Source organism: Palaemon carinicauda, chromosome 21 (assembly GCF_036898095.1).
Source record: "Palaemon carinicauda isolate YSFRI2023 chromosome 21, ASM3689809v2, whole genome shotgun sequence".
NCBI classification, from domain to species: Eukaryota; Metazoa; Arthropoda; class Malacostraca; order Decapoda; family Palaemonidae; genus Palaemon; species Palaemon carinicauda.
Window position 1 is genome coordinate 99947065 of NC_090745.1, and position 14107 is coordinate 99961171.

The window sequence follows — 14107 nt, forward strand, 5'->3', positions numbered from 1 at the left end:
AAATTGAATGTGTCTGAGATGAAGTGTCTAGGGAGTATGGCTGGTGTATCTCGAGTAGATAGGGTTAAGAGCGAAGTGGTGAGGGTGAGAACGGGCGTAAGAAATGAGTTAGCAGCTAGAGTGGATATGAATGTGTTGAGGTGGTTTGGCCATGTTGAGAGAATGGAAAATGGCTGTCTGTTAAAGAAGGTGATGAATGCAAGTGTTGATGGGAGAAGTACAAGAGGAAGGCCAAGGTTTGGGTGGATGGATGGAATGAAGAAAGCTCTGGGTGATAGGAGAATAGATGTGGGAGAGGCAAGAGAGCATGCTAGAAATAGGAATGAATGGCGAGTGATTGCGACGCAGTTCCGGTAGGCCCTGCTACTTCCTCCCGGTGCCTTGGATGACCGCGGGGGTAGCAACAGTAGGGGATTCAGCGTTATGAAGCTTCATCTGTGGTGGATAGCGGGGTAGGGTGGGCTGTGGCACCCTGGCAGTACCAGCCAAACTCAGTTGAGTCACTTGTCAGGCTAGGAGGAACGTAGAGAGGAGAGGTCCACTTTTTTGTTTCATTTGTTTGATGTCGGCTATCCCCCAAAATTGGGGAAAGTGCCTTGGTATATGTTTGATGTATGTATGTATAATTATTATTATTATTTGCCAGGCTACAACCTAGTTGCTATAGGCTCAAGGACTCCAACAGGAAAAATAGCCCAGTGAGGTAAGGAAACAAGGAAATAAGAGAGTTCATTAACAATTGAAATAAAATATTTTAAGAATAGTAACAACACTATGCTATAAAAACTGTAACAAAATAAGATAAAGAGAAATAACAAAGAATAGTGCCCCAAGTGTACCCTCAAGCAAGAGAACTCTACCCCAAGACAGTAGAAGACCATTGTACAGAGGCTATGGCACTACCCAAGACTAGAGAACAATGGTTTGATTTTGGAGTGTCCCTCTCCTAGAAGAGCTGCTTACCATAGCTAAAGAGTCTCTTCTACCCTTACCAAGAGGAAAATTGCCAATGAACAATTACATTCTAGTAGTTAACCCCTTGAGTGAGGAATAATTATTCGGTAATATCTGTGTTGTCAGGTGTATGCAGACAGAGTAGAATATCTAAAGAATAGGCCAGACTATTCGATGTATGTGTAGGCAAAGGGAAAATGAACCGTAACCAGAGAGAAGGATCCAATGTAGTACTGGCTGGCTAGTTAAAGGACCCAATAACTTTATAGCAGTAGTATCTAAACGGGTGGGTAGTATCCTGGCCAACCTACTACGTACCTACCATTTGGAACAAAGGAGAAAATATCCTTCCGTGAAATATCTTGAATTTTTGGGGTGGGCATCATAGGAAGATTTGCCGTGACAGGCTGATCTCCTTCCATTGTCCATCTGCGTCAACTTCTGGGAGCATCAAGAGACCAACCAGTTCATCACAGGAGTCCACGGGCGAGTTGTGCCCCAGGGATTGGTTACCAGGTCGAGGACTCACTGTGCCCTCACGGAGACTGAAAGGGAGTACGTGCCGACGAATCGCAATGTACCTGCCCTGACAGTGCGTTCAGCCAGGGGGAGATACGATTATAAACATCCTCCATTAAGAATTCAAGGGCGAGGTTGGTTTTCACTCCCCCGTCCGTCATCCGTGCCACCTTGAAGAGGACATCCACCTGCAGGAACCAGGAAACCGTATTCTGCTGAGAAAACAGCGGCAACCTCACGTTCTGGCCTGATGATGCCTGCGTCATGGTGACGGTGTTAGGCGGAGACTGTGTCTCAGCAGTCGCAGTGGTTACGGCGGTCGTGGCCGTTGAGTTTTCTATGTCCTGCATTGTGCTACCTCACCCACCAAAACGTGATATGCGCTGTAGTTAGCCCGCTAGTGGTGTCGCATTCCTGTGTGGTCGTTTACACGTGAATGTCAAAACCAAACCACTCGGGAAAACGCCAGAATGCAACAATTTTGCACCGTGTTCAGTCCGTTATTGGCCTTTTGATATCAAACAAGAGGAGGAACTTTCAGAAAGCCTAACTGATACATCGTATGGTCCCATTAAAGGCTTTTCTGAGGGCAATGCAGCCGTATTGAGTCCGTTAATGGAGTAGCCAAAACTACAAAGTTACCGTCCAATCCGGGAGGTCACCAGTTATGAGGGCACGAATGAGAGACGACTGAGAACTGACAAGTTTATTGCTTGCGTGACTCTAAATACATTAAGTTGTGCCGACAGAAAAGAAGTGCATGGGTCGGGCAGCGACCTCAGTGAGGACAAAAGTCGAGTCTGACTGGCAATGCGTCCTTCAACATTTTCACAGAGATTACAAAATAACAAACAAGAAATGAAACATGATATATATATATACATATATATATATATATACACACATATATATATATATATATATATATATATATATATATATATATATATATATATATATTGACGGAAAGGCCGCAGAATTCTCTATACACAGATATATACAAATATCCCGTATCGAGTACGCGTAGAAAATAATATGATCATAACACAGATTCGGCGATGCGAGATCCGCAAAGGTGATGCCTTTACAACCGATAATTATTAATCACTGGGGAGTAATAGCCAAGTTAATCAAATTGTAAGTTTGTACAATTGATAATTAACACAGAAATACTAGCCCATGGGGCTAATGCACGTAGCGAAACATGTTCTGCTTGCCAGAATATAGGAGCAATGAGATAATGTTTATTCACGAGCGAAGCGAGCATAAGTCGTAACAAAAACTAATAACTAATTAGCTCAAATTGCCATGAACATTGTTACGAACAACCCCATAGAAAATGGGACGCTAGGTCACGTTTTCTATGCGTCCAGAAGTGCTGGACAACAAAAGCTCTGTGTTTTGACTGTGCATCATTAATATCACTCGGTAGTTGGGCCATCATATCTCAAATTCTATAGATTTCTGCCAGAAATCATTATCAAAACCTTCAAAACACCTTTAAATACACATTATTCCCGTTTTTAATAGCCGTAAAAAATAATATTTATAAATAAAAGTTTACCTATATATTTGGGAGCCTTTGCATATCAGCGGCCAGTTCCTCCCGCATGCATAATAAATAGACATCAAATAAGCTAAACTTCCCCACCTAACCTAACTTAGAGGCTGTGTCCTTTAATGCTTACCTAACAGGGTGCAACCCCCTTTACACTGCCGTATTCTTAATCGGCCGTCATCATATATTCAGGTAGCCGCTATCATACACACACCCATGTGAACATATATCACAAGCACACGTGATTTTAATTAATGTAAATATCACCCACGAATGGCATTTAATACCGAATTCTATCTTGGGAATATATATCCACTTGGAATTCATTTTATGGTAACAGCTTCTGGCCGGGTGGGGATTCGAACCACCACCTGTACGGCTGGAAACCATGCTGGCAGGGACCCTACCGGCTGGGCTATCAAGAGAGACTAAAAGTTTATGACAAGTCCCCCTACATATTCCTGTCGAATTCAGGAATCTGTTCATAGACTTGAAATAAACCCATCTCCACCATGATAGCTGAATCGTGAGTTTACAACACGTGGTTATTTTAATGAACATATATCACAAGCACACGTGATTTTAATTAATGTAAATATCACCCACGAATGGCATTTAATACCGAATTGTATCTTGGGAATATATATCCACTTGGAATTCATTTTATGGTAACAGCTTCTGGCCGGGTGGGGATTCGAACCACCACCTGTACGGCTGGAAACCATGCTGGCAGGGACCCTACCGACTGGGCTATCAAGAGAGACTAAAAGTTTATGACAAGTCCCCCTACATATTCCTGTCGAATTCAGGAATCTCTTCATAGACTTGAAATAAACCCATCTCCACCATGATAGCTGAATCGTGAGTTTGCAACACGTGGTTATTTTAACGAACATATATCACAAGCACACGTGATTTTAATTAATGTAAATATCACCCACGAATGGCATTTAATACCGAATTCTATCTTGGGAATATATATCCACTTGGAATTCATTTTATGGTAACAGCATGGTTTCCAGCCGTACAGGTGGTGGTTCGAATCCCCACCCGGCCAGAAGCTGTTACCATAAAATGAATTCCAAGTGGATATATACTCCCAAGATAGAATTCGGTATTAAATGCCATTCGTGGGTGATATTTACATTAATTAAAATCACGTGTGCTTGTGATATATGTTCATTAAAATAACCACGTGTTGCAAACTCACAATTCAGCTATCATGGTGGAGATGGGTTTATTTCAAGTCTATGAACAGATTCCTGAATTCGACAGGAATATGTAGGGAGACTTGTCATAAACTTTTAGTCTCTCTTGATAGCCCAGTCGGTAGGGTCCCTGCCAGCATGGTTTCCAGCCGTACAGGTGGTGGTTCGAATCCCCACCCGGCCAGAAGCTGTTACCATAAAATGAATTCCAAGTGGATATATATTCCCAAGATAGAATTCGGTATTAAATGCCATTCGTGGGTGATATTTTCCCATGTATATATATATATATATATATATATATATATATATATATATATATATATATATATATATATATATATATATAGATAGATAGATAGATAGATAGATAGATAGATAGATATCTGTATATAATGAAATATTTGTAATCAAATGATTTCTAATTTGTATTTTCTTGCCAAGAAGATTGCACAAAAAGAGAGAGAGAGAGAGAGAGAGAGAGAGAGAGAGAGAGAGAGAGAGAGAGAGAGAGAGAGAGAGAGAGTATTAATGGGTCTACCACCCTACTAACCCCTCCAGACCCCAAAACACAGCTGATTGACATCTCATGGAACCCCCCCCCCCCTCAACTGTGGGAAAAAGTGAGACAATATTCCACGAAAAGCATTCCTTAATAGATCCGGAAATAAAAAATGTTCTCTTGAAAGAGAAATATATATATATATATATATATATATATATATATATATATATATATATATATATATATATATATATATATAATTTATATATATATATATATGCAAAATAACCACAGGGAAAATTAAAATAGGAAATAAATTAAGTCCTGACAAGTTTCGGGATATTTCCTCAGAGGATTGATTTGTTGAACAAGGTTTCTTTATATTTCATATGGTACAAAAAACATACAAACATACAGGGAGAGATTTATAGAACTCCCAACCCAGCTACCTGGGGTGTATTGTCAGGTGTTTCTGGGAGGCGTTCAACCTTCATTAGCCATGTGCCTGGAAGAGTCATTTCAGATGACAGGTAAATTATTTAGGCTTCCTATACAATTTCTTTATATAAATGTTGGATTAGCAAGAGTCTCAGCCGGGCTCTCGCGCCGACAACATCACTCACTCTCTCTCTCTCTCTCTCTCTCTCTCTCTCTCTCTCTCTCTCTCTCTCTCTCTCTCTCTCTCTCTCTCCCCCCACTACCTTGGAGACTGGGAATGGCACCTGTATCCTGACGGCGAACGCCACTGCAGGAATCGTTACAACGACCCATCCTACGACTGTGACAGCTGTGCTGCCTATTCAAAGAGAAGAGTAAAACTTTTCAGCAAAATATGCCTCAGAACACCTGACGTTTCTAACAAATCCCTGCCCACACATACAATGAGATGCAGCTGCTATGAGTGCAAGATTGCCTCTGACAAGTGCCTGAAGTATTTCAGGACCCTGAAAACCACCAGTGAGCAGGAGGCACCCGCATCCATGCGAAGGAAGAGCCAAAAACGCCCTTCTCCAGTGCCTCCCACACCGCAGCCATCACCTGCCACAACTCCAAGGATTGAAAATACACCTCAATCCTCGCCTGCAGACAGATGCAGCAACAGCTATCCTTCCAACCTCGGCGCCTGAGACTTCCACAGCCATGGAAACAGATCCTGCTGAGACCCAGGCAGTTCCTCAGGGAAATCATTCCCTGGACTGTAATTGTACTGTCTGCCTTACCCAACTCCTGAAGGAAGCCTCTGCCATTGCCACCAGTATTCCAGCACCTAAGAAGGAAGTCAAGGAACCACTCCCAAAGTTTAAACTACAACAGACTGACAGCTCCATCTCCTACACCGCCGTTGCTGCCATGGCTGCCAAGCCTGGTATGCAACTCACAGCCAGACCAAACCGGAAGGGAGAACTTATTATCTCCCCAAAGGACCATGAAACTTCCAGACTTCTCCAGGATGACCCAGCCTTGACACTGCTTGACCCCGCCCTGATCCAGAGAAAAGCAGTCATCTCCAGATACCCTATCACCATGCCCATCTCCATCGCCACATCTTACAGCAACATCGACGGGGCGGTGCGCTGCAAAAACAAGAACAATATCCCTGTCAGCAAGCTGATAGCCACCTTCATCGGTCCAGTGCCTTCCTCACTGGATCTAGGATTTTGGGGGACCTTCCCAATCCAGGAATATACGCCTGAACCTCTCAGATGCTACCGCTGTCAGCGATATGGCCATCACAAGAAAGAGTGTAAAGGACCCACCCTCTGCGGAGTCTGCAGCCAGCGCCACAACACAGAAGTGTGTTTCCAGACCCACAAAGATGGCAAAGAGACGAAGCCCAAGTGGCCCAACTGGTCCAGGACTCATCACGCCTCGAACAGGCACTGCCCAGAGCGACTCAAGAGGATAGCAGCAATGAAGAGCACTTCCTAGCCCAAACCAACGAAAGCCCCTGCAACACAGCCGCCCTAGAACTAGCGACCTCCTTGCCAGAGAAGACAACCCCAGCCACCCACTGTCACTGTTCCAGAGCCATCCAGCCAGCTGACAGCAGCACCTCTCCCACAACCTACACCTTCCAACCCAACCCAAATCCGTACTCAACAAGTTGAGTCACTGTCATTGGAACACCTCATTCCTTTAACCTTTAAAATCCTTAACAGAATCCTTTCCCTCGCTAAGATCCCAACATCGTGGAGTTACTCCGACATTTCCAGTTACCAGCCTGCGAGCAGGGACAAGCTTATTAGCTTAAACCTGCTTCTTTTCTCTCTGACTTAAATTACTTCATTCCTCTCCCAGTCTCTTCTACTTACTAGGACTTGCTGCTATAACAACTTTCTCTCCTACTGACAGACTCTGTCTGTTAACCTTTCATTTCGTGGACCTAAAGAGGAGTCTATCCTCCGGGTCACTTCCCTCCCTTACGCGCCAGTCACTATATATCCTCCCTCTAGTAAAGTAAAGATCCACCCTATTTTGCGTTTCTCAGCAACTCTTAAAAACTTACTCTTGTGTAATCAACGTTGCTGTACCCTGGCCTCCTCTGGGAGACCACACTACAAATTCAAAGTCTCTTACGGGATGCCGTTAGTGCAAGAGCCAATGTCTTGCTCTAGGCAAGGCAATCTTGTAGTAGTAGTAGTAGTAGTAGTTGGTTAGCCTTATCCTTACAAATATATAAGCAAAATCATATGCACTTATACAGTACACACACGCACACACACATACACATACACATACACACACATATATATATATATATATATATATATATATATATATATATACATACCTATACAAGTATACATACACAGATAGAAACATACCTACACGTTGCCAATACATATACATAGATACATAGACTTGCATATAAATATTTGTACACATGATTAATATGCATATACAATTATGCAAGTAAAAACCTATCACCATGAACATATAATTACATACATATCAATACTTATATATAACATAACAATATATAGTGGCAAATAATTGTACCTACAAGTGAATGCTAAGTTAGGTCTGAATATTAATTTCACAGTAGCATTTATTATCTGAGGTACATTTAGTTCTATATTAAGTGGTTAAAGGTTTTTTAATAAAGCTTGCAAATCTCTTTGCATAAAAAAGCATCGAGTTTGTACATTCCATGTCCAATATTCAAATTGTTATCAAAGGTTTCTTTTAAGAAACTGGACTCTATGATGTTTCTTTTCAATAAGTTATTTGAATGAACCAAGTTTTTTCCAAATGGCCATCAATTAATAGTGAGACTTTTATCTTGTACATGGGCAAACATTGTATTATTGTCTTAGGTACGTCTGACACTTTTCTTATGTTATTCAATTCTCTTTTCAAGGACTATCAGTTCGACCAATATAAAATTTTTCACATGAATTGCATGGAATACTATATACACATCCCTTGGTAATGTTAGAACTCTTTATTATGGCTGTTTTTATTGTAATGTTTTTCTTAAATGTTATATTAACGTTGAAATTTTTTAACAGTTGGGGAATTTCTTTAAAAAGAATCACTATAAGGCAGTACAAGAAGGTTTTATGTATTATAGTTTTCCTTGTTTTTATTACAGAAAAATATATTTTTTGCTATTCTTAGTGCACCATTTAATACAATTTCAGGGTACTTCAGTTTCTTACCTATTGTCCTAATCTTATTATTTTCATCCTCAATGTATTCAGGGCTGCAAATTCGTAATGCTCTTGAAACATTGGAGTAAATACAGACTTCTTAACTTGGTTACTTTGATTCGATTAATAATGGACCTATGCGGAGGTATTGGTCGACTTTCTATATACACTAAACTCAAGTCTATTATTATTATTATTATTATTATTATTATTATTATTATTATTATTGTTATTATTATAATAACAAGCTAAGCTTTAATCCTAGCTGGAAAAGTAAGATCTTATAAAACCAAGGGCCCCAACAGGGAAAAATAGTTATTGAGGCAAGGAAACAAGGGAAAAAATAAACTACAAGAGAAATAATAAACAATCAAAATAGAATATTTCGAGAACAGTAACAACATTAAACTAGGTCTTTCATATATGAAATATAAAACTTCAAAAACACAAGAGGAAGGGAAATAAGATAAATAGCGTGTCTGGGTGTACCCTCAAGCAAGAGAGCTCTAATCCAATAAATATACAAGGCCGTGGTACACAGCCTATGGCATTACCTCAGACAAGAGAACAATGCTTTGATTTTGGAGTGTTCTTCTCCTAAAAGAGCTGGTTACCATAGCTAGTCTCTCTTCTACCCTTACCAAGAGGAAAGTAGCCATTGAACAATTATAGTGCAGTAGTTAACACCTTAAGCGAAGAAGAATTGTTTGGTAATCTCAGTGTTGTAGTTGTATGAGGACAGAGGAAAATGTGGAAAGAATAGGCCAGACTATTCGGTGTATGTGTAGGTAAAGACAAAAAGAAAAGTATCCAGAGAGAGTGATCCAGTGTACTACTGTCTGGTCAGCCAAAGGACCCAATAAGTCTCTTGCAGTAGTATCTCAACAGGTGGCTGGTGCCCTAGCAACCTACTACCTTTGTGTATGACAGTCCATAAAAGTTAAGATAAAATTATTCTTCAGCTCCATTGTGAAATTTATTGACGATACCAAACTATTCAATTTATAAAAAAAACTATCTAAATTTTCATTTCCTGGTCATACACATATTATGTCGTCAATATAACGAATCCATTTTACATTATTAGGAATAATGTTATTCAAGATTGTGCTTTAAAAAAAAAATCCATATATGAATTGCTAATTACTTGAAATAATGTGTTTCCTATGGCCATACCAAGAGCTTTTGTAGAATTGAGAAGAAAACTCTCCAAAGAGTATTGGGACAGGATTAGAAATGAAACTATAAGAGAGATTAGTCGAGTGCCATATGTGGATGAGATCATGGTGAGGAGTAGGAGATGGTTTGGGCATGTTCCTCGCACTCCCCAAGAAATCAGTTCACCAAACTTTTGAATGGGCTCCACAAAGCACAAGAAGAGTTGGAAGACCCAGACCTACATGGCCGAGGACTATGAAGCCTGAAGTAGGAGATGATAAATGGCGAGTATTGATTTAAAAGCCCAAGGTAGAAACGACTAGAAAAATCTAACGGAGGCCTTTTGCGTCAGTGGGTGTAGGAGGAGATGAAGATGATGGTGATAATAATTCTAATTTATAACTGTGGTATATTTGCTGTATTATTTGGTATACCACTATTGCGGACGACTTGTTGACAAAAATAACTTATTTTTAATCAGTTTGAACATGTACTTTGTAAACACAATCCAGGAGTCCTCTCTCTCTCTCTCTCTCTCTCTCTCTCTCTCTCTCTCTCTCTCTCTCTCTCTCTCTCTCTCTCTCTCTATCTCTCCCTGGATGCAAACCAGAATTGAAAAGATACAACACCACTCAATGTGGTAATTTCTTCACATACAAAATAGCAAATGCTTGGTACAGATTTCCGGCGGATATAATGAATAAACACGATAAAAAGGAAAAAAAAATCATGAATAAATCAGACAAGATCTAAACATTTAAACTAATTAGCTTTATCCATGGGCAAATGGAATCTCCGTGGATGGACTAAAAAGTCTTTGAGACACCCAAAATCAATCTCTCTCTCCCTCTCTCTCTCTCTCTCTCTCTCTCTCTCTCTCTCTCTCTCTCTCTCTCTCTCTCTCTCTCTCTCTCTCTCTCTGAGATGTTGACTTACGTAATACAATGATGATAAACCAAACCTCTGATTGATTGATTTGAAGTTTTCTGACATCCTGCTAAATTTCTGATTGATTGACTGATTTGAGGTTTTTTGGCTTCCAGACATCCAACATTGACGCCCAGTTTACCTTATCATTTTATCAGTAATGGTGCGCCTTAAACACGTGAAACAAGCATTCAGTGATTAATTCACTTATAAATCCATGGAGGGTGGCTTTTGTAATGATTGGGAAAGAGCCAACGGACAGAAAGAAGTAACGTACTTGGGAACTCTACAACTTAGGACCCTCACATTACCATAAAAAGTAATTAAAGATTTTGTTATATGATGTATATTTTTGGAATTCGTGTTTTAAATAAGTACATTACTTCATTAAGAAAGGTGAAAGTTATGAAAATGCTCTGATCGTGATTAATAACGTAATTGAAATAATCATGTGTATATCATTAATTATTCTATCCATATAAACTGTTTAATGCTCGATAAATTTTAGTTATCTGATTTACAAAATATTTTTTTGGTTACTTTAATGTAATAAAGTTACAGATTTTTAATCTGACTTATTATCCTAAATGATTGAAATATAAAAATTTAAAAATATTAAAAATAAAAGAGAAAAATTTTTTCTTTTATTCTAATAAGGAAGATCTTACAAGGAATTTTAGCTAATGCAAGACAAGAGTGACGTCACCGCTCTGAAATCCGGCTCCTCCCTTGGAGGAAAAATAACTGGGTATGCCCTGACCCTTGGAGGAGATACAAATTAATATGCCTTGACCCTTTGCAGGAAAAATAACTGGATATGCCCTGAACCCTAAGAGGAAACATAATTGGAGATACCCAGACTGCATTGAGAAAAATAACTGGAAATGCCACATTCCATTAAGAAAAATAACTGGAGATGCCCAGAATCCACTGAGAAAAATAACTAGAGATGCCCTGACCCCTAGGAAGAAAAATAACTGGAGATTCTCTGACCCCTGGGAAGAAAAATAACTGGAGAATCTCTGACCTCTTGGAGTACAAATAACTGGAGATGCCCTGACCCTTTAGAAGAAAAATAACTGTAGATGCCCTGCCCCCTTGGAGTAAAAATAACTGGGGATGCCCTGACCCTTTGCAGGAAAAATAACTGGACATGCCCTGACCCCTTGGAGGAAAAGTAACTGGAGATGCCCTGACCCCTTGGAGGACTAATAACTGGATAAATAACTGAAGATGCCCTGACCCCTTGGAGGATAAATAACTGGAGATGCCCTGACCCCTTGGAGGAAAAATAACTGGATATGCCCTGACTCCTTGGAGGAAAAATAACTGGAGATGCCCTGACCCCTTGGAGGAAAAATAACTGGAGATGCCCTGACCCCTGGGAAGAAAAATAACTGGAGATTCCCTGACCCCTTGGAGAACAAATAACTGGAGATGCCCTCATCCTTTGGAAGAAAAATAACTGTAGATGCCCTAGATCCTTGAGGAAAAAATAACAGGAGATGCCCAGACCCTTTGGAGTTAAAAAATTACTGGATATGTCTTGACCCCTTGGAGGAAAAATAACAGGAGATACCCTGACCCCTTGGAGGAAAAATAACTGGAGATGCCCTGACCCCTTGGAGGTAAAATAACTGAAGATCCCCTGACCCCTTTGAAGAAAAATAACTGGAGATCCCCTGACCCCTAGGCAGAAAGGTAACTGGAGATGCCTTGACCCCTTGGAGAAAAAATTACTGGAGATGCCCTATCACCAAGGAAGAAAAATTAAGTGGAGATGCCCTGACCTCTCGGAGGAAAATTAACTGGAGATGCCCTGACACCTTGGACGAAAAATAACTGGAGATGCCCTGGCCCCTTGGCGAAAAATAACTAGAAATGCCCTATCCTTTGAAGGAAAAATTAACCGAAGATGTCCTGTCCCTTAGAGGACAAGTAACTGGAGATGCCGTGACCCCTTGGAGAAAAATAACTGGAGATGACCTGCCCCTTGGAGGAAAATAACTGGATATGCCCTGATCCATTAGAGGAAAAAGAACCGGAGACGCAATGACCCCTTGAAGGAAAAATAACTGGATACCCCCTGAGCCCTTGGGGGAAAATAGCTGGAGATGCCCTGATCGCTTGGAAGAAAAATAACTGGAAATTCCCTGACTTTTGGAGGAAAAAAACTGAAAATGCCCTCACCCCTTGGAGGAAAAATAAAAGGAGATGCCCTGACCACTTGGAGGAAAAAAAGTGGAGATGTCATGATCCCTTGGAGGAAAAATAACAGGAGATGCTCTGACCCCTTGGAGGAAAATAACTGGAGATGACCTGACCCCTTGGAGGAAAAATAGCTGGAGATATCCTGACTCCTTGGAGGAAAAATAACTGGAGATGCTCTGACAAAGTCAAAGAAAAATAACTAGAGATGCCCTGACCCCTTGGAGGAAGAATAACTGAAGATGTCCTGACACCTTAGAGGAAAAATAACTGGAGATGCCCTAACCCCTTGGATGAAAAATAACTGGAGATGCCCTGACTCCTTGAAGTAAAAATAACTGGAGATGCCCTGACCCCTTGGAGGAAAAATAACTGGAGATGCCCTGACTCCTTGGAGGAAAAAAAACTGGAGATGCCCTGACCCCTTGGAGGAAAAATAACTGGAGATGCCCTGACCCCTTGGAGAACAAATAACTGGAGATGCCATCATCCTTTGGAGGAAAAATAACTGGAGATGCCCTGACCCCTTGGAGGAAAATAACTGGAGATGCCCTGACCCCTTGGAGAACAAATAACTGGAGATGCCATCATCCTTTGGAGGAAAAATAACTGGAGATGCCCTGACCCCTTGGAGGAAAATAACTGGAGATGCCCTGACTCTTTGAAGTAAAAATAACTGGAGATTGGAGATGCCCTGACCCTTTGGACGAAAAATAAATGGAGATGCCCTAACCCAGGGATGGGGCACACATGGCCTTCTGGACCATCAAGTGCGGCCTTCTACGGCCTTTGATATATGTACAGTATGTGTAGTATATTTTTGCTTTGACACTGAATATTGTGTTTGAAATCATTCTACTGTATCTTCACACATACAAATATGTACACACAGACAATAGGAAAGTTGCGTTTAGTGATGTACCTCCCATGATGTACCTCCCAGAGAATGGGAGCAATTTTCCCTTGATTACAATGAACCCTAACTTAATACAACTAGCAGTTTTTCCTTGTTAGCTGCAACAGCTGTTGTAGCTGACAACGAAAAACTTCTGGACTACAGCTTGTGTCAATATCACAACTGTTGTTACTGATTTTTGCCTAAAGAAATGCACCTTTGTTATCACGGGCTCAATCAAATCCTATTTAAACCATCTTTCAGAGTATGTGCTTGATTCGTATAGGGATTCTTTTCTGTGTTACTGTTCACGATATTGAAAATTATTTACGACCTAAAATATAAAAAAAAATAAGAATTTTCATTGAACGGTAACAGAAAGAAAAACTGAATGAAAGAGACAGTAAATGCTTAACAATAACACTAGCTCTGTAAGTATCTCTGTTTCCAAGCACTTTTAACCTGTCAATGATGGAGAGGCCATTAATTATGCTGGCTTCACGGGTTCATATAAGTTCTGAG

At 40.5% G+C, this 14107-nt stretch overlaps 1 long non-coding RNA gene across 1 annotated transcript in view; it reads right to left on the reverse strand.

Annotated features, from left to right (window-relative positions):
* The window catches only part of LOC137614719 (uncharacterized), a 114591-nt gene that overhangs the window by 44883 nt on the left and 55601 nt on the right, over positions 1–14107 (reverse strand). The window lies entirely within an intron of this gene.